The sequence below is a fragment of the Festucalex cinctus genome, chromosome 4 (genome assembly GCF_051991245.1).
Source record: "Festucalex cinctus isolate MCC-2025b chromosome 4, RoL_Fcin_1.0, whole genome shotgun sequence".
Taxonomy (NCBI): Eukaryota; Metazoa; Chordata; class Actinopteri; order Syngnathiformes; family Syngnathidae; genus Festucalex; species Festucalex cinctus.
In genome coordinates this window covers 3,355,835-3,378,135 of record NC_135414.1, presented here as the reverse complement: position 1 = coordinate 3,378,135, position 22,301 = coordinate 3,355,835, and the positions used below count along the sequence as shown (strand labels likewise).

The 22,301-nt window shown below is 39.5% G+C and overlaps 1 protein-coding gene and 2 long non-coding RNA genes across 7 annotated transcripts in view; 2 read left to right on the top strand and 1 right to left on the bottom strand.

Moving 5' to 3' along the window:
* Nucleotides 1–22,301, bottom strand: part of arnt2 (aryl-hydrocarbon receptor nuclear translocator 2) — a 485,407-nt gene that overhangs the window by 43,517 nt on the left and 419,589 nt on the right. The gene's annotated exons all lie outside the window — the stretch shown is intronic.
* The window catches only part of LOC144017033 (uncharacterized), a 168,441-nt gene that overhangs the window by 56,774 nt on the left and 89,366 nt on the right, over nucleotides 1–22,301 (top strand). The gene's annotated exons all lie outside the window — the stretch shown is intronic.
* On the top strand, nucleotides 11,291–12,658 carry LOC144017032 (uncharacterized). Its single transcript, XR_013283062.1, has 2 exons — nucleotides 11,291–12,259; nucleotides 12,534–12,658. It is a non-coding gene; the product is annotated as an uncharacterized LOC144017032 (long non-coding RNA).

Below are 22,301 nucleotides of genomic sequence, written 5' to 3'. Positions count from 1 at the left end.
GGGTGTACAGACTGGGAAGCTACAAATGAATTGGCCCTCGTGGGATAAATAAAGTTGTCTGAATCTGAAGCTGTCATCTGCCATCTCTGACATGTCCTTTTCTCGGCTGTTGCTCCTGGGCAGTGCGGTCATATGGTGCTCCACACCGACTATGTCCTCTGTCGCCTGGTGGTCTATGGAGAAGTGGATCAAAGTGTGTGATAGTAAAAATGTTGCTTCATCTCTGTTGAGAGTGTCACCGTTTCCCGATCCTGCCTCTTTTATCCATCGTTTGTACATATTTGTGTTCTTCTGATATAATGATGTTTGCGTTGTTCCAGTCCATGATGTGGTTTTCTCGTTTGCAGTGGTCCAATATTCGGGATGTTATGATATCCAAACATCACGAAACATTATCATGATAGGAAGCTCACGATACAATTATCACGATATTGTGGGGAGCTTGTCAAGATTATAAAAAAGGTCACAATATTGTAAAGAAAATGAGCTCATTCTAAAAAAAAAGCACAACATTGTGCTTTTGTACATAAATGCATATAAACCACCTACGATCTATAATAATAATAATAATAATAATAATAATAATAATAACTAGAAATGCCATTTCTGGGGAAATGGCGTGTGAAGGCTGGAGAGCTGAATGAATACCTGTGGAATGATTTGGAATAATGTTGAATGATGATGAATGATATTGAAAGATATTGAATGATATTAAATGGTGTTGAATGATGTTGAATGATGTTGAATGTTGTTGAATGATACTGAATGACATGGAATGAGCTTAACATGCTGAAGTTGGAATGGTTTAAATTCATCCAGACATCTAGAAGCAGTTGAAGGAAGACAAATACCACAAAAGTAAAACTAAATCAGCAAGAAACAAGAAAACAAGGAAGAAATCAAGGAAGAAATGGAGGAAGTAGCAAGTAATCGGGTAAGCAATGGAGTAAAGTTAGAAGAATTAAGTAAGCAATGAAGTAAAGAGGGTAGAATCGAGTCGCAATGGTGTAAGGAGTGGCAAACTTAAGCAATGGAGTAATAGTCACTCTGTTGAAATCAGGTAACATTTGCATTAGTATACTAAGTTAGCATTAGCATGCTAAGCTAACATTAGCAATAGCATGCTAATATAGTATTAGCGTTCTAATTTAGCATGAGCATTGGCTTGCTGAGCTAGCATTAGCATGTTAAGTTAACATTAGCATTAATATTAGCATGCTAAGCTAACATTAGCATTAATATGCTAACTTAGCATTAGCATGCTAAGCTAACAGTAGCATTAGCATGCTAAGCTAACATTAGCATTAGCATGCTAGCTTAACATTAGCATGCTAAGCTAACATTAGCATTAACATGCTAAGCTAACATTAGCATTCACATGATAAGCAAACATTAGCATTAGCATACTAACTTAGCATTAGCATGCTAAGCTAGCAATAGCATTAGTATGTTCAGCTAGTGTTAGCATTAGCCAGCATTAGCATGCTAACTTAGCATTAGCATGCTCACTTCCTGTTGATTTCAGGCCACTTCCTGTTGAAATCGGATCACTTCCTGTTGATTTTAGGTCACTTCCTGTTGATATGAGGTCACTTCCTGTTAAAATCAGGTCACTTCCTGTTGATTTCAGGCCACTTCCTGTTGAAATCGGGTCACTTCCTGTTGATTTTAGGTCACTTCCTGTTGATATGAGGTCACTTCCTGTTGATTTTAGGTCACTTCCTGTTGATATGAGGTCACTTCCTGTTGATATGCGGTCACTTCCTGTTAAAATCAGGTCACTTCCTGTTGAAACGGGTCACTTCTTGTTAAAATCAGGTCACTTCCTGTTGATTTCAGGCCACTTCCTGTTGAAATCGGGTCACTTTCTGTTGAAATCGGGTCACTTCCTGTTGATATGATGTCACTTCCTATTAAAATCAGGTCACTTCCTGTTAAAATCAGGTCACTTCCTGTTGATTTCAGGCCACTTCCTGTTGAAATCGGGTCACTTCCTGTTGAAATCGGGTCACTTCCTGTTGATTTTAGGTCACTTCCTATTGATATGAAGTCACTTCCTGTTGATTTTAAGTCACTTCCTGTTGAGATGAGGTCACTTCCTGTTGATTTTAGGTCACTTCCTGTTGATATGAGGTCACTTCCTATTGATATAAGGTCACTTCCTGTTGAAATCGGGTCACTTCCTGTTAAAATCAGGTCACTTCCTGTTGATTTTAGGTCACTTCCTATTGAAATTAGGTCGAAATGGCGGAAATCCTAGGCGTCCCTAATCAATTGGCCAAGATGGCCGCCGCCTTCGGTGGACGACGTGGCGGAAATCCTAGGCGTCCCTAATCAATTGGCCAAGATGGCCGCCGCCACCGGTGGATGACGTGGCGGAAATCCTAGGCTTCCCGAATCAATTGGCCAAGATGGCCGCCGCCCCCGGTGGACGACGTGGCGGAAATCCTAGGCGTCCCTAATCCATTGGCCAAGATGGCCGCCGGCCTGTGGGTCCAGGTTGGCGAGAATCCTGGGCATATAAAATCATTTGTCCAAAATGGCCGCCATTCATGGTAATTTGGAAAATGGCCGCCATGCGTGGTAAGTTCGGTGGTAAGATGGAAGACCTCATGACGTGAAATGGTGGAATATATTGAAGTTGGAATGAAGTCAATCGGATAAATAATGTGGAAGTAAATGGAAAATGTAGAATGTGGGAAATATTTGGGTACGAAATTGGGAATTGTGGGTAAGGCGTGAATTTTGGAACTGAAAAGCTGGAAGAGCTCATGGCTTGAATTGCTGGAATATATTGAAGTTGGAACGAAGTCAATCGGATGAATAATGTGGAAGTAAATGTGAAATATAGAATGTGGGAAATATTCGGGTACGAAATCCGGAATTGTGGGCAAGGTGTGAATTTTGGAACTGAAAAGCTGGAAGAACTCATGGCTTGAATTGCTGGAATATATTGAAGCTGGAACGACGTCAATCGGATGAATAATGTGTAAGTAAATGGAAAATGTAGAATGTGGGAAATATTCGGGTACGAAATCGGGAATTGTGGGCAAGGCGTGAATTTTGGAACTGAAAAGCTGGAAGAGCTAATGGCTTGAAATGCTGGAATATATTGAAGCTGGAACGACATCAATTGGATGAATAATGTGGAAGTAAATGGAAAATGTAGAATGTGGGTAATGTGCGGGTACGAAATCGGGAATTGTGGGTAAGGCGTGAATTTTGGAACTGAAAAGCTGGAAGAGCTCATGGCTTGAATTGCTGGAATATATTGAAGTGGGAACGAAGTCAATCGGATGAATAATGTGGAAGTAAATGAAAAATGTAGAATGTGGGAAATATTCGGGTACGAAATCGTGAATTGTGGGTAAGGCGTGAATTTTGGAACTGAAAAGCTGGAAGAGCTCATGATGGAACATATTGAACTTGGAACGAAGTGAATCGGATGAAAAACGTGGAAGGAAATGTGAAATTTTGAATCTCCCATTAAGAATACATGGGGGAAAATCGGGTACGAAATCGGGAATTTCGGGTAACACGTGAATCGTGGGAATAAGAAAAATGGAAGCGCTGTAGGCGCGAATATTTGGAATCGTTTGAAATTGGAACAGAGTGAATCGGGTGAAAAATGTGGAAGTAGAAGCTTGACAAAAAAGTGCGAGGAATAAAATATAAGAATAATAAGAAGAAGAATAACGGGAATGGTGTAGAATAACATATGTGTGAAGGCCTCCAGCCTTCACACAACTAGAGCTGCGGCAGCTATAAAGGGCCCTCGCAGCCCGAGCCACGTTGGGGTCCTTGCACGTTGGGGTACTTGCACGTTGGGGTACTGGCACGTTGGGGTACTGGCATATTGGAAGCAAAATTTTCTTTGAAAATAGCATGATAAACCTTTACATGTAGAATATTTTTTTGCCAGTGTGTGTGTCAAGCTCAACGGGTTTTGGTGATTGTTAAGACCTGCAAAAATCAGCGTCCTTTTTTATTTTTAGGCAATGAGTTGCCCTGATTGGTATTTTTTGTAAAAGTGTATATACACATCATCGCTCGTTGTACTCATTGCACAATGTTGCTTTTATTGTCCAAAGGGGCAATAAAAAATGAATAAAACAAAATGGAAACGTACATACGTTTGGATCGGTGTGAAGCCAGTGAACAATTTGAGTGGTGGAAACTAAAATAATATTCATAAATGACTTAATTATCACACTTAGAATGAGTTTACATTTTTTTTGTACAAAATACCGTATGTGGGATATTTTTTTTATTTTTATATAAGCCTCAAGGGCTAGGTGGCGCTGTATTTATAACTGAATGTTGTCATAGAGATACCTTCAGGCCTTGATTATATGCATACATGTCAATGTGGGATTTTTTTTGGAGCATGTACCGGGGAGTTATTAAGCATATCCTTCATGCACGATAATGCTTTTAATGTCCATAGAGGCTATCAAAAATAAATATATATATATATATGTTTGCATAAGTCTGATGCCAGTGAACATTTTGAGTGGTGGAAACTAAAAGAATATTCATAAATGACTTAGTTATCACACTTAGAATGAGTTTACATTTTTTGTACAAAATACCGTATGTGGGGTATTTTTTTTTATGCCTCAAGGGCTAGGTGGCGCTGTATTTATAACTGAATGTTGTCATAGAGATAGCTTCAGGCCTTGATTATATGCATACATGTCAAGTTTGGGATTTTTTGGAGCATGCACCGGGGAGTTATTAAGCATATCCTTTTTCAGTGCGAAACACAAAATTTGATGCCCCGCCCTCATCATATAGTATTCCGAAAAGTCAAGATTTTTCCCCCTGTTGTTGGCTCAGGTCTTGACATGGTCCAGGTCAAGTCTGAAGTCAGTCGGATAAATCGTGTAGGAGAAGTGGGCAAAAGTATGCTCCCTGTAAATGTGCAAAAATCGTCAAAAATGGGACATTCAAAAATTCGTAGCTCACTTCCTGTTCCTTTTAGCATATAGGTCCAAGAGAATTTTTTGTAGGTCTTGGGCTCCCTCATAGACCTAAAAATATTCGTCGTTCTTGCTTAAACGTACAAGCGGGGCTGCTTCGTTAAAAATTTATAGGGGGCGCTATTGAGTCATTTTTGTAAAAATAGCACAATCAACAATAAAATATTGCTCATTTTACCAGGTCAGATATGTGTGCCAAGTTTCATGAGTTTCTGCGCATGTTTAGACCCTCAAAACTGGCGTTGTTTTCTTGGCGAACAGCGTTAGCCACGCCCACAGCGATTCGCGAAAACTCACAAACTTCGTGTTGTGACATCATGAAGGCCGAAACCCTCATCTGAGCAAATATGAGGTAGGTCCAGTTAACGTGTTTGGAGAAAAACGTAGAAGAAAATTCGTAAGAAAAAAAATTGCCACTAGGTGGCGCTATCAGTAAGATGAAATATAAGTTCGTAGGTGTCTTTAGGGCTGGATTCTCATCAAATGTGTGAAGTTTTGAGAAGATAGGATCATCTCTCTCAAGTTAATGCAGCTTTTATTCTCACGAAAAATCTTCAGACTTTGCGGCACCGTAGCGGCCACGCCCTTAGGCGAAAAGTGACAATATTCGGTGTGGGGCATGATCAACATCTTAAGGCTTTTCTGACCAATTTTCAACTTGATCCCTTCAACAAGCTCAGCACAGTAGCTAAAACCGTAAAGTATGACATTTATTGTTACCACTAGGTGGCGCTATATGTATAACTGAATTTTATCATACAGATGTTTTCAGGCCGTGACTATTACATTGCCTGAGAAGTTTGAGATTTTTTGGAGCTTGAACAGGGGAGTTATTAAGTATTTGCTCTTTCTGGACAAATTAAATTTTAAAGGCAATATTTGATGCCCCGCCCCTGTCATATAGTATTTCAAAAAGGCAAGATATTTTGCCCAGTTGTTTTCTCAGGTCTTGAGATGATAAATGCCAAGTTTGAAGTCAATTGGATGAAAAATGTTTGTAAAGGGGGAAAAAGCATGACCACAGTGAATGTGCCAAAATAGGCCAAAATTGGACATTAAAAAATTCATAGCTCACTTCCTGTACATTTTAGCTACATGGTCCCAAAAGACTTTTTTGTGCGTCTCGGGGTGCTACACGTGCCTGCCAATTTTCGTTGCTCTAGCTCAAACATGCCGGGCTTGGTTTTTATTTTTCTATGCTAGGGGGCGCTATAGAGTCGCATTGTTATGACAACTTCATAATATCAAATTTTTCGCCGGGCCTGAGGAGCGTGCAAAGTTCGGTGAGTTTTCGTGAATGTTTAGGTACCCAAAATTGCGATCGTTTGCGGAGAATAAAGAAGAAGAATAATAACTAGAGCTGCGAGCAGCTATAAAGGGCCCTCGCAGCCCGGGCCACGTTGGAGTCCTTGCACGTTGGGGTACTTGCACGTTAGGGTACTGGCACGTTGGGGTACTGGCATATTGGAAGCAAAATTTCTTTGAAAATGGCATAATAAACGTTTACATGTAGAATATTTTTTTTGCCAGTGTGTATCAAGCTCAACGGGTTTTGGGGATTGTTAAGACCTGCAAAAATCTGCGTCCTTTTTTATTTTTAGGCAATGAGTTGCCCTGATTGGTATTTTTTGTAAAAGTGTATATATACATCATCGCTCGTTGTACTCATTGCACAATGTTACTTTTATTGTCCAAAGGGGCAATCAAAAATGAATAAAACAAAATGGAAACGTACATACGTTTGGATCGGTGTGAAGCCAGTGAACAATTTGAGTGGTGGAAACTAAAAGAATATTCATAAATGACTTAGTCATCACACTTAGAATGAGTTTACATTTTATGTACAAAATACCGTATGTGTTTTTTTTTTTTTTTTATATAAGCCTCAAGGGCTAGGTGGCGCTGTATTTATAACTGAATGTTGTCATCGAGATACCTTCAGGCCTTGATTATAAGCATACATGTCAAGTGTGGGATTTTTTTTGGAGCATGTACCGTGGAGTTATTAAGCATATCCTTCATTCACGATATTGCTTTTAATGTCCACAGAGGCTATCAAAAATAAAAAAATATATATATATGTTTGGATAAGTCTGATGCCAGTGAACATTTTGAGTGGTGGAAACTAAAAGAATATTCATAAATGACTTAGTTATCACACTTAGAATGAGTTTACATTTTTTGTACAAAATACCGTATGTGGGGTATTTTTTTTTTATGCCTCAAGGGCTAGGTGGCGCTGCATATATAACTGAATGTTGTCATAGAGATAGCTTCAGGCCTTGACGATAAACATACATGTCAAGTTTGGGATTTTTTGGAGCATGTACCGGGGAGTTATTAAGCATATCCTTTTTCAGTGCAAAACACACATTTTGATGCCCCGCCTTCATCATATAGTATTTCGAAAGGTCAAGATTTTTCCCCCTGTCGTTGGCTCAGGTCTTGACATGGTCCAGGTCAAGTCTTAACTCAGTCAGATGAAACGTGTAGGAGAAGTGGGCAAAAGTCTGCCCCCTGTGAATGTGCAAAAATAGTCAAAAATGGGACATTCAAAAATTCGTAGCTAACTTCCTGTTCATTTTAGCATATGGGTCCAAGAGACTTTTTTGTAGGTCTTGGGCTCCCTCATACACCTAAAAATATTCGGCGTTCTTGCTTAAACGTACAACCGGGGCTGCTTCGTTAAAAACTTCTCGGGGGCGCTATTGAGTCATTTTTGTAAAAATAGCACAATCAACAATAAAATATTGCTCATTTTACCAGGCCAGATGTGTGTGCCAAGTTTCATGAGTTTCTGTGCATGTTTAGACCCTCAAAACTGGCGTTGTTTTCTTGGCGAACAGCGCTTAGCCACACCCACAGCAATTCGCGAAAACTCACAAACTTCGTGTTGTGACATCATGAAGGCCGAAACCCTCATCTGAGCAAATATGAGGTAGGCCCAGTTAACGTGTTTGGAGAAAAACGTAGAAGAAAATTCGTAAGAAAAAAAATTGCCACTAGGTGGCGCTATCAGTTAGATGAAATATAAGTCAGTAGATGTCTTTAGGGCTGGACTCTCATCAAATGTGTGAAATTTTGAGAAGATAGGATCATCTCGGTCAAGTTAATGCAGCTTTTATTTTCACCAAAAATCTTCAGACTTTGCGTCACCGTAGCGGCCACGCCCTTTGGCGAAAAGTTACAATATTCGGTGTGGGGCATGATCAACATCTTAAGGCTTTTCTGACCAATTTTCAAATGGATCCCTTCAACAAGCTCAGCACAGTAGCTAAAAACGTAAAGTATGACATTTATTGTAACCACTAGGTGGCGCTATATGTATAACTGAATTTTATCATATAGATGTTTTCAGGCCGTGACTATTACGTTGCCTGAGAAGTTTGAGATTTTTTGGAGCTTGAACATGGGAGTTATTAAGCATTTGCTCTTTCTGGACAAATGAAATTTTAAAGGCAATATTTGATGCCCCGCCCCCGTCATATAGTATTTCGAAAAGGCAAGACTTTTTGCCCAGCTGTTCTCTTAGGTCTTGAGATGATAAATGCCAAGTTTGAAGTCAATTGGATGAAAAATGTTTGCAAAGGGGGAAAAAGCATGACCACAGTGAATGTGCCAAAATAGGCCAAAATTGGACATTAAAAAATTCATAGCTCACTTCCTGTACATTTTAGCTACATGGTCCCAATAGACTTTTTTGTGCGTCTCGGGGTGCTACACGTGCCTGCCAATTTTTGTTGCTCTAGCTCAAACGTGCCGGGCTTGGTTTTTATTTTTCTACGCTAGGGGGCGCTATTGAGTCGCATTGTTATGACGACTTAATAATATCAAATTTTTCGCCGGGCCTGAGGAGTGTGCAAAGTTCGGTGAGTTTTCGTGAATGTTTAGGTACCCAAAATCGCGATCGTTTGCGGAGAATAAAGAAGAAGAAGAAGAAGAAGAAGAAGAAGAAGAAGAAGAAGAAGAAGAATAACTAGAGCTGCGAGCAGCTATAAAGGGCCCTCGCAGCCCTGGCCACGTTGGGGTCCTTGCACGTTGGGGTACTGGCACGTTGGGGTACTGGCATATTGGAAGCAAAATTTCTTTGAAAATGGCATAATAAACGTTTACATGTAGAATATTTTTTTGCCAGTGTGTGTGTCAAGCTCAACGGGTTTTGGTGATTGTTAAGACCTGCAAAAATCAGCGTCCTTTTTTATTTTTAGGCAATGAGTTGCCCTGATTGGTATTTTTTTGTAAAAGTGTATATACACATCATCGCTCGTTGTACTCATTGCACAATGTTACTTTTATTGTCCAAAGGGGCAATCAAAAATGAATAAAAAAAAATGGAAACGTACATACGTTTGGATCGGTGTGAAGCCAGTGAACAATTTGAGTGGTGGAAACTAAAAGAATATTCATAAATGACTTAGTTATCACACTTAGAATGAGTGTACATTTTTTGTACAAAATACCGTATGTGGGGTATTTTTTTTTTTTTATATATAAGCCTCAAGGGCTAGGTGGCGCTGTATTTATAACTGAATGTTGTCATAGAGATACCTTCAGGCCTTGATTATAAGCATACATGTCAAGTGTGGGATTTTTTTTTGGAGCATGTACCGTGGAGTTATTAAGCATATCCTTCATTCACGATATTGCTTTTAATGTCCATAGAGGCTATCAAAAATAAATAAAAATATATATATGTTTGGATAAGTCTGATGCCAGTGAACATTTTGAGTGGTGGAAGGTAAAAGAATATTCCTAAATGACTTAGTTATCACACTTAGAATGAGTTTACATTTTTTGTACAAAATACCGTATGTGGTGTATTTTTTTTTCATGCCTCAAGGGCTAGGTGGCGCTGCATATATAACTGAATGTTGTCATAGAGATAACTTCAGGCCTTGACGATAAACATACATGTCAAGTTTGGGATTTTTTGGAGCATGTACCGGGGAGTTATCAAGCATATCCTTTTTCATTGCGAAACACACATTTTGATGCCCCGCCCTCATCATATAGTATTTCGAAAAGTCAAAATTTTTCCCCCTGTCGTTGGCTCAGGTCTTGACATGGTCCAGGCCAAGTCTTAACTCAGTCGGATGAAACGTGTAGGAGAAGTGGGCAAAAGTCTGCCCTCTGTGAATGTGCAAAAATCGTCAAAAATGGGACATTAAAAAATTCGTAGCTCACTTCCTGTTCATTTTAGCATATGGGTCCAAGAGACTTTTTTGTAGGTCTTTGGCTCCCTCATACACGTAAAAATTTTCGTAGATCTTGCTTAAACGTACAATCGGGGCTGCTTCGTTAAAAATTTCTAGGGGGCGCTATTGAGTCATTTTTGTAAAAATAGCACAATCAACAATAAAATATTGTTCATTTTACCAGGCCAGATGTGTGTGCCAAGTTTCATGAGTTTCTGCGCATGTTTAGACCCTCAAAACTGGCGTTGTTTTCTTGGCGAACAGTGCTTAGCCACGCCCACAGCGATTCGCAAAAACTCACAAACTTCGTGTTGTGACATCATGAAGGCCGAAACCCTCATCTGAGCAAATATGAGGTTGGTCCAGTTAACGTGTTTGGAGAAAAAATGTACAAGAAAATTCGTAAGAAAAAAAATTGCCACTAGGTGGCGCTATCAGTAAGATGAAATATAAGTTCGTAGATGTCTTTAGGGCTGGACTCTCATCAAATGTGTGAAATTTTGAGAAGATAGGATCATCTCGGTCAAGTTCATGCAGCTTTTATTGTCACGAAAAATCTTCAGACTTTGCGGCACCGTAGCGGCCACGCCCTTTGGCGAAAAGTTACAATATTCGGTGTTGGGCATGATCAACATCTTAAGGCTTTTCTGACCAATTTTCAACTGGATCCCTTCAACGAGCTCAGCGCAGTAGCTAAAAACGTAAAGTATGACATTTATTGTCACCACTAGGTGGCGCTATATGTATAACTGAATTTTATCATATAGATGTTTTCAGGCCGTGACTATTACGTTGCCTGAGAAGTTTGAGATTTTTTGGAGCTTGAACATGGGAGTTATTAAGCATTTGCTCTTTCTGGACAAATGGAATTTTAAAGACAATATTTGATGCCCCGCCCCCATCATATAGTATTTCGAAAAGGCAAGACTTTTTGCCCAGTTGTTCTCTCAGGTCTTGAGATGATAAATGCCAAGTTTGATGTGAATTGGATGAAAAATGTTTGCAGAGGGGGAAAAAGCATGACCACAGTGAATGTGCCAAAATAGGCCAAAATTTGACATAAAAAAATTCATAGCTCACTTCCTGTACATTTTAGCTACATGGTCCCAATAGGTCGCTTGCACATGTCGTCACTTCCGCCTCGGATTTCTTGTAGTCGCCATGCTGGGTGGCCTCCATTTACGTAGCGATTCGGTCTAACACGTATCTATCACGTTTGTTTTCTGCGTTTAAAATGGTACATTGTTGCTGCATCGTTGGCTGTTCGAACAAAGCCAAGGGGGAAAATGGTCGGTCTTTTTTCCGAATTCCGAAAATAATTAGGAACCAGGGCCTGGAGACAGAGGAGTGCGGACTCCGGAGGGAAGTCGTTACTTTGGGCTCGTGTGTGCAGCGATCACTTTGTGAGCGGTAAGCTTGTTTACCTTTATTTAATGCATGAGGATTAATAACGTTTCGACCGCCCATATATGGGCAAGTTGCTTATGTTTTGGATTCATGAGCAAGCAAGTTCGGTAGTACAAGCTGGCTAGCGGACGTTAGCCGAAAGCTAACATCGAACATTTTCACCCAAGTAGTGCCAGTGCAAAGTGTTTACTGCTGAAATTGGATTGATTAGTCTTGGGCTTTTAATGCCGATAACATGTTTTTTGGTGGCAAAATGTAAACTTGGAAAAAAAAGAGACAGAAGGGGCTGATGCAAGAAAACAGACCCCCGGGGGTGATGCAAGAAAACAGAACCCGGTAGCCTACACATCATGCTAAAGAACTTATTCACGGCCACCCTACTGCGGTAAAATAACCAGTCTTTCCATATTTTATTTGTTTATATATTTGTTTATTTTAACAGGTCGCCCTGCGCCCGTTTTTCTGTCCAATCATCCCGACTGGGCTCCAACATTAAAGTTGGGTCCCAAGTTACAACATCTATGTCTCAGCCCAGTCGGTGCCAAGATATGAACGTGCACAGGAGAGACAAGCAAAGAAAAGACGACTCGAAGTGGCAGAGAGTTTGTTGCAGTTATGCAGCCAGATGGCTCCAGTAACCTGTACCCTCAAGTACTGCTGACATCATTGACTCTGGTATGCCACTCAGAATTCATTACATGATATATTGTATGCATGAGTGAATGTATGTGTTTGTTTGTGTGTGTACACGCACCTTATATTTTAGAGACATTTGGAAGTGTTTATAGAAATAAGTATTTGCCTGTAGCAATGTTCATACATTAAAAAATGCAACAAAATGTGTACATTTCTTTTACACTGACAAAAAAAACTATACTACTTTACTATATTAAACCTATTACTGGTACCGTTTTTTTTTGTGATTTTTTTTATTTATTTTTTTCTTTAGGGATCTCATGCCACACCGACTTGATTGCCAATGACATGATGGAAACGAAGGCGAGCATCAAAGCATTGGAGGAGGACAACATGCGACTGTTTGTTTGGCGCTAATAAAGGCAGCGTTTATACAAATTCTATTGTTGGGTTTGTTTACAAAGCTATACATGATACAAATGACAGGATTTGACTCAATGTGCAATATGGTCCCTCTTAAAGTAATGGCATAAATCTCTATTATTTCTAAAAGCACAAAAAATGAAGTGAATAATGATTAGATGTAGTAATTTCAGGGTTAAAAATTGAACTGTTAATTAATGTAGTTTATTTTAGCACAGGTGCCTACCATCCTGAGATGACGGTATGATGTAATGTTGATGGGGTACGCAATGACTTTCATTATGCTATGTACAGAGGAAAAAGTTGCTCTCTTTTAAATTTGTTTAATGTAAGACAAGTACCAGTACTGTGTTACAGTTTTCCCAATAATCCTTGTTTCACACTTGTCACAAAACCACTGTCCTTTTGGCAGTCTAGATTGGCACACTTCAAGTGATATCATTTGATTTTACAATCTGCTGCAGCACAAAAAACTACTTTATTCCGCATCTTTGAAGTACATGAGCAAGTGGTAGGTGACAGCGGCTGAGCAGGAACACTGGAAGTCCACTGCTGATCTAGTAAATGCTCTCCCGAGCAGTTCAGGTAAGGAGGGGATTTTGGGAAAAAAAAAAACTCTGGCTTTTCCAACTGGCCAAAACGAGCGATCTGGGTGGACTCGCTCAATCACACTTTGTCCACACCACAAAGTCGCAGAAGTCCTGTCCAGTTAAACTCATCTGTGCCTGAATCTGAAAATATTACAAACATTGTAATGAAAATATGAAACATAGAATTAAATAAGAAACTACAAAAAGTAAAGCCATACATACCTGGTAATACTATTGGTGTTGTCGTGACAAGTGATGGGAATTGTTGCCATCTGGCACCAGACAGAAATTGGGTGTTGTGACAGCCTCCTTAACCGTGAGATCATAAGAAAAGCTGTCAGTATGCTCAGTAGTTACCATGAACACGTTTTATTGTACTGGAAACTGAAACTAAAAATACGTCCTCTGAGAGTGGTTAACCTTAACCATTTAGAATAAGTTGATTAAGTAACATGTAACTAGTGAAAGGGTAGCATTAAATTTAATTAAGCCACGGGGAGGCTGTGCAGTTACTTTTTATTCTTATACGCTCTGCCATATTTGCCTGTTATAAAATTATTAGAAAAACCACATCAGGTAAAGCCAGCTGTGCATGTAAACACAATGATAACAGGAAGCCTGAGAACAAATCAACATTTTTGTGTGCAGAATTACCAACACCATGTGGTTTACTTACGTGCAACAGAAACAGTTTCTTCTGATGCGATGTTAAAGTTTACACTCTGTATCCACCCGCTTACAAAATAATTGTAAGCCTCCAGGGATTTGTTGGCGTGTTATGGAGCATGTTGTCAACACGAGGTAGGGAAAGATGTCCAGAGATGTCACATTTGGCCAGCAAGCTTTCTCCGTCAAAAAAAAAATCACCCTTGGTCAGGACGTAATTAGGATCAATCCCGCCACACAGAGACACCTTCTGCTTGTATCGTTGTTTTTGATCTTCCGGTAAATCGTGAAAATACTGCGAAAATTACATCAGGTTGATAAGCTCTACCGTGTAACTCGCGAGTGTACCTTGTGAACCGGCGGACACCCAATATGGCGCCCGAAGGAAAAACTCCCATGATGCATTACGATGTGCAAGCGACCTATAGACTTTTTTGTGCGTCTCGGGGTGCTACACGTGCCTGCCAATTTTCGTTGCTCTAGCTCAAACGTGCCAGGCTTGGTTTTTATTTTTCTACGCTAGGGGGCGCTATAGAGTCGCGTTGTTATGACGACTTCATAATATCAAATTTTTCACCGGGCCTGAGGAGTGTGCAAAGTTTGGTGAGTTTTCGTGAATGTTTAGGTACTGAAAAATGCGATCGTTTACGGAGAATAATAATAACTAGAGCTGCGAGCAGCTATAAAGGGCCCTCGCAGCCCGGGCCACGTTGGGGTCCTTGCACGTTGGGGTACTTGCACGTTGGGGTACTGGCACGTTGGGGTACTGGCATATTGGAAGCAAAATTTCTTTGAAAATGGCATAATAAACGTTTACATGTAGAATATTTTTTTGCCAGTGTGTGTGTCAAGCTCAACGGGTTTTGGTGATTGTTAAGACCTGCAAAAATCAGCGTCCTTTTTTATTTTTAGGCAATGAGTTGCCCTGATTGGTATTTTTTTGTAAAAGTGTATATACACATCATCGCTCGTTGTACTCATTGCACAATGTTACTTTTATTGTCCAAAGGGGCAATCAAAAATGAATAAAACAAAATGGAAACGTACATACGTTTGGATCGGTGTGAAGCCAGTGAACAATTTGAGTGGTGGAAACTAAAAGAATATTCATAAATGACTTAGTTATCACACTTAGAATGAGTGTAAATTTTTTGTACAAAATACCGTATGTGGGGTATTTTTTATTTTTTTATATATAAGCCTCAAGGGCTAGGTGGCGCTGTATTTATAACTGAATGTTGTCATAGAGATACCTTCAGGCCTTGATTATAAGCATACATGTCAAGTGTGGGATTTTTTTTTGGAGCATGTACCGTGGAGTTATTAAGCATATCCTTCATTCACGATATTGCTTTTAATGTCCATAGAGGCTATCAAAAATAAATAAAAATATATATATGTTTGGATAAGTCTGATGCCAGTGAACATTTTGAGTGGTGGAAACTAAAAGAATATTCATAAATGACTTAGTTATCACACTTAGAATGAGTTTACATTTTTTGTACAAAATACCGTATGTGGGGTATTTTTTTTTCATGCCTCAAGGGCTAGGTGGCGCTGCATATATAACTGAATGTTGTCATAGAGATAACTTCAGGCCTTGACGATAAACATACATGTCAAGTTTGGGATTTTTTGGAGCATGTACCGGGGAGTTATCAAGCATATCCTTTTTCATTGCGAAACACACAATTTGATGCCCCGCCCTCATCATATAGTATTTCGAAAAGTCAAAATTTTTCCCCCTGTCGTTGGCTCAGGTCTTGACATGGTCCAGGCCAAGTCTTAACTCAGTCGGATGAAACGTGTAGGAGAAGTGGGCAAAAGTCTGCCCCCTGTGAATGTGCAAAAATCGTCAAAAATGGGACATTCAAAAATTCGTAGCTCACTTCCTGTTCATTTTAGCATATGGGTACAAGAGACTTTTTTGTAGGTCTTGAGCTCCCTCATACACCTAAAAATATTCGTCGTTCTTGCTTAAACGTACAACCGGGGCTGCTTCGTTAAAAATTTCGAGGGGGCGCTATTGAGTCATTTTTTTAAAAATAGCACAATCAACAATAAAATATTGCTCATTTTACCAGGCCAGATGTGTGTGCCAAGTTTCAGGAGTTTCTGTGCATGTTTAGACCCTCAAAACTGGCGTTGTTTTCTTGGCGAACAGCGCTTAGCCACGCCCACAGCAATTCGCGAAAACTCACAAACTTCGTGTTGTGACATCATGAAGGCCGAAACCCTCATCTGAGCAAATATGAGGTAGGTCCAGTTAACGTGTTTGGAGAAAAACGTAGAAGAAAATTCGTAAGAAAAAAAATTGCCACTAGGTGGCGCTATCAGTTAGATGAAATGTAAGTTAGTAGATGTCTTTAGAGCTGGACTCTCATCAAATGTGTGAAATTTTGAGAAGATAGGATCATCTCGGTCAGGTTAATGCAGCTTTTATTGTCACGAAAAATCTTCAGACTTTGCGTCACCGTAGCGGCCACGCCCTTTGGCGAAAAGTTACAATATTCGGTGTGGGGCATCATCAACATCTTAAGGCTTTTCTGACCAATTTTCAACTGGATCCCTTCAACGAGCTCAGCACAGTAGCTAAAAACGTAAAGTATGACATTTATTGTAACCACTAGGTGGCGCTATATGTAGAACTGAATTTTGTCATATAGATGTTTTCAGGCCGTGACTATTACGTTGGCTGAGAAGTTTGAGATTTTTTGGAGCTTGTACATGGGAGTTATTAAGCATTTGCTCTTTCTGGACAAATGAAATTTTAAAGGCAATATTTGATGCCCCGCCCCCGTCATATAGTATTTCGAAAAGGCAAGACTTTTTGCCCAGCTGTTCTCTTAGGTCTTGAGATGATAAATGCCAAGTTTGAAGTCAATGGGATGAAAAATGTTTGCATAGGGGGAAAAAGCATGACCACAGTGAATGTGCCAAAATAGGCCAAAATTGGACATTAAAAAATTCATAGCTCACTTCCTGTACATTTTAGCTACATGGTCCCAATAGACTTTTTTGTGCGTCTCGGGGTGCTACACGTGCCTGCCAATTTTCGTTGCTCTAGCTCAAACGTGCCGGGCTTGGTTTTTATTTTTATATGCTAGGGGGCGCTATAGAGTCGCGTTGTTATAACGACTTCATTATATCAAATTTTTCGCCGGACCTGAGGAGTGTGCAAAGTTCGGTGAGTTTTCGTGAATATTTAGGTACCCAAAATCGCGATTGTTTGCGGAGAATAAAGAAGAAGAAGAAGAAGAAGAAGAAGAAGAAGAAGAAGAAGAAGAAGAAGAATTTTTACAAAAACAATAGGGACCTCGCAGCGGTCGCTGCTCGGGCCCTAATAATAATAACTAGACCTGCGAGCAGCTATAAAGGGCCCTCGCAGCCCGGGCCACGTTGGGGTCCTTGCACGTTGGGGTACTTGCACGTTGGGGTACTGGCACGTTGGGGTACTGGCATATTGGAAGCAAAATTTCTTTGAAAATGGCATAATAAACGTTTACATGTAGAATATTTTTTTTGCCAGTGTGTGTGTCAAGCTCAACGGGTTTTGGTGATTGTTAAGACCTGCAAAAATCAGCGTCCTTTTTTATTTTTAGGCAATGAGTTGCCCTGATTGGTATTTTTTGTAAAAGTGTATATACACATCATCGCTCGTTGTACTCATTGCACAATGTTACTTTTATTGTCCAAAGGGGCAATCAAAAATGAATAAAACAAAATGGAAACGTACATACGTTTGGATCGGCGTGAAGCCAGTGAACAATTTGAGTGGTGGAAACTAAAAGAATATTCATAAATGACTTAGTTATCACACTTAGAATGAGTGTACATTTTTTGTACAAAATACCGTATGTGGGGTATTTTTTATTTTTTTTATATAAGCCTCAAGGACTAGGTGGCGCTGTATTTATAACTGAATGTTGTCATAGAGATACCTTCAGGCCTTGATTATAAGCATACATGTCAAGTGTGGGATTTTTTTTGGAGCATGTACCGTGGAGTTATTAAGCATATGCTTCATTCACGATATTGCTTTTAATGTCCATAGAGGCTATCAAAAATAAATAAAAATATATATATGTTTGGATAAGTCTGATGCCAGTGAACATTTTGAGTGGTGGAAACTAAAAGAATATTCATAAATGACTTAGTTATCACACTTAGAATGAGTTTACATTTTTTGTACAAAATACCGTATGTGGGGTATTTTTTTTTAATGCCTCAAGGGCTAGGTGACGCTGCATATATAACTGAATGTTGTCATAGAGATAGCTTCAGGCCTTGACGATAAACATACATGTCAAGTTTGGGATTTTTTGGAGCATGTACTGGGGAGTTATTAAGCATATCCTTTTTCAGTGCGAAACACAAAATTTGATGCCCCGCCTTCATCATATAGTATTTCGAAAAGTCAAGATTTTTCCCCCTGTCGTTGGCTGAGGTCTTGACATGGTCCAGGTCAAGTCTTAACTCAGTCAGATGAAACGTGTAGGAGAAGTGGGCAAAAGTCTGCCCCTTGTGAATGTGCAAAAATCGTCAAAAATTGGACATTCAAAAATTCGTAGCTCACTTCCTGTTCATTTTAGCATATGGGTCCAATAGACTTTTTTGTAGGTCTTGGGCTCCCTCATACACCTAAAAATTTTCGTAGATCTTGCTTAAACGTACAACCGGGGCTGCTTCATTAAAAATTCCTAGGGGGCGCTATTGAGTCATTTTTGTAAAAATAGCACAATCAACAATAAAATATTGTTCATTTTACCAGGCCAGATGTGTGTGCCAAGTTTCATGAGTTTCTGTGCATGTTTAGACCCTCAAAACTGGCGTTGTTTTCTTGGCGAACAGTGCTTAGCCACGCCCACAGCAATTCGCGAAAACTCACAAACTTCGTGTTGTGACATCATGAAGGCCAAAACCCTCATCTGAGCAAATATGCGGTAGGTCCAGTTGACGTGTTTGGAGAAAAACGTAGAAGAAAATTCGTAAGAAAAAAAATTGCCACTAGGTGGCGCTATCAGTTAGATGAAATATAAGTCAGTAGATGTCTTTAGGAATGGACTCTCATCAAATGTGTGAAATTTTGAGAAGATAGGATCATCTCGGTCAAGTTAATGCAGCTTTTATTTTCACGAAAAATCTTCAGCCTTTGCGTCACCGTAGCGGCCACGCCCTTTGGCGAAAAGTTACAATATTCGGTGTGGGGCATGATCAACATCTTAAGGCTTTTCTGGCCAATTTTCAAATGGATCCCTTCAATAAGCTCAGCACAGTAGCTAAAAACGTAAAGTATGACATTTATTGTAACCACTAGGTGGCGCTATATGTATAACTGAATTTTATCATATAGATGTTTTCAGGCCGTGACTATTACGTTGCCTGAGAAGTTTGAGATTTTTTGGAGCTTGAACATGGGAGTTATTAAGCATTTGCTCTTTCTGGACAAATGAAATTTTAAAGGCAATATTTGATGCCCCGCCCTCGTCATATAGTATTTCAAAAAGGCAAGATGTTTTGCCCAGTTGTTCTCTCAGGTCTTGAGATGATAAATGCCAAGTTTGAAGTCAATTGGATGAAAAATGTTTGCAAAGGGGGAAAAAGCATGACCACAGTGAATGTGCCAAAATAGGCCAAAATTGGACATTAAAAAATTCATAGCTCACTTCCTGTACATTTTAGCTACATGGTCCCAATAGACTTTTTTGTGCGTCTCGGGGTGCTACACGTGCCTGCCAATTTTTGTTGCTCTAGCTCAAACGTGCCGGGCTTGGTTTTTATTTTTCTACGCTAGGGGGCGCTATCGAGTCGAATTGTTATGACGACTTAATAATATCAAATTTTTCGCCGGGCCTGAGGAGTGTGCAAAGTTCGGTGAGTTTTCGTGAATGTTTAGGTACCCAAAATCGCGATCGTTTGCGGAGAATAAAGAATAATAATAATAATAATAATAATAATAATAATAATAATAATAATAATAATAATAATAATAATTTTTACAAAAACAATAGGGACCTCGCAGCGGTCGCTGCTCGGGCCCTAACTAGAGCTGCGAGCAGCTATAAAGGGCCCTCGCAGCCCGGGCCACGTTGGGGTACTTGTACGTTGGGGAACTTGCACATTGGGGTACTGGCACATTGGAAGCAGAATTTCTTTGAAAATGGCATGATAAACATGTGGATTTATTTTTTTTTTGCCAGGTGTGATGAGTGTGTCAAGCTCAATGGGTTTTGGTGATTGTTAAGATCTGCAAAAATCAGCGTCTTTTTTTTATTTTTAGGCAATGAGTTGCCCTGATTGGTATTTTTCGTAAAAGTATATATACACACATCATCGCTCGTACTCAATGTTGCTTTTATTGTCCATAGAGGCGATCAAAAAAATAAATAAAACTAAATAAAAAATACGTATGTTTGGATCGGTCTGATGCCAGTGAACATATTGAGTGGTGGAAAGTTCAAGAATATTCATAAATGACTTAGTTATCACACTTACAATGAGTCTACAATTTTTGCAAAAATACCGTAAGTGAGGCATTTTTTTTTTAAGCCTCAAGGACTAGGTGGCGCTGTATTTATAACTGAATTTTGTCATAGAGATACCTTCAGGCCTTGACTATAAATATACATTTCAAGTATGGGATTTTTTGGAGCATGTACCGGGGAGTTATTAAGCATAGCCTTCATTCACGATATTGCTTTTAATGTCCATAGAGGCTATCAAAAATACATAAAACTAAATAACAAAAATATGTATGTTTGGTTAGGTCTGATGCCAGTGAATATTTTGAGTGGTGGAAAGTAAAAGAATATTCCTAAATGACTGAGTTATCACACTTAGAATGAGTTTACATTTTTTGTACAAAATACCGTAAGTGGGGTATTTTTTTTTCATGCCTCAAGGGCTAGGTGGCGCTGCATATATAACTGAATGTTGTCATAGAGATAGCTTCAGGCCTTGACGATAAACATACATGTCAAGTTTGGGATTTTTTGGAGCATGTACCGGGGAGTTATTAAGCATATCCTTTTTCAGTGCGAAACACAAATTTTGATGCCCCGCCTTCATCATATAGTATTTCCAAAAGTAGAGATTTTTCCGTCTGTTGTTGGCTCAGGTCTTGACATGGTCCAGGTCAAGTCTTAACTCAGTCGGATGAAACGTGTAGGAGAAGTGGGCAAAAGTATGCCCCCTGAAAATGTGCAAAAATCGTCAAAAATGGGACATTAAAAAATTCGTAGCTCACTTCCTGTTCATTTTAGCACATGGGTCCAAGAGACTTTTTTGTAGGTCTTGGGCTCCCTCATACACCTAAAAATATTCGTCGTTCTTGCTTAAACGTACAACCGGGGCTGCTTCGTTAAAAACTTCTAGGGGGCGCTATTGAGTCATTTTTGTAGAAATAGCACAATCAACAATAAAATATTGCTAATTTTACCAGGCCAGATGTGTGTGCCAAGTTTCATGAGTTTCTGTGCATGTTTAGACCCTCAAAACTGGCGTTATTTTCTTGGCGAAAAGCGCTTAGCCACAACCACAGCAATTCGCGAAAACTCACAAACTTCTTTTGTGACATCATGAAGGCCGAAACCCTCATCTGAGCAAATATGAGGTAGGTCCAGTTAACGTGTTTGGAGAAAAACGTAGAAGAAAATTCGTAAGAAAAAAAATTGCCACTAGGTGGCGCTATCAGTTAGATGAAATATAAGTCAGTAGATGTCTTTAGGGCTGGACTCTCATCAAATGTGTGAAATTTTGAGAAGATAGGATCATCTCGGTCAAGTTAATGCAGCTTTTATTTTCACCAAAAATCTTCAGACTTTGCGTCACCGTAGCGGCCATGCCCTTTGGCGAAAAGTTACAATATTCGGTGTGGGGCATGATCAACATCTTAAGGCTTTTCTGACCAATTTTCAAATGGATCCCTTCAACAAGCTCAGCACAGTAGCTAAAAACGTAAAGTATGACATTTATTGTAACCACTAGGTGGCGCTATATGTATAACTGAATTTTATCATATAGATGTTTTCAGGCCGTGACTATTACGTTGCCTGAGAAGTTTGAGATTTTTTGGAGCTTGAACATGGGAGTTATTAAGCATTTGCTCTTTCTGGACAAATGAAATTTTAAAGGCAATATTTGATGCCCCGCCCCCGTCATATAGTATTTCAAAAAGGCAAGATGTTTTGCCCAGTTGTTCTCTCAGGTCTTGAGATGATAAATGCCAAGTTTGAAGTCAATTGGATGAAAAATGTTTGCAAAGGGGGAAAAAGCATGACCACAGTGAATGTGCCAAAATAGGCCAAAATTGGACATAAAAAAATTCATAGCTCACTTCCTGTACATTTTAGCTACATGGTCCCAATAGACTTTTTTGTGCGTCTCGGGGTGCTACACGTGCC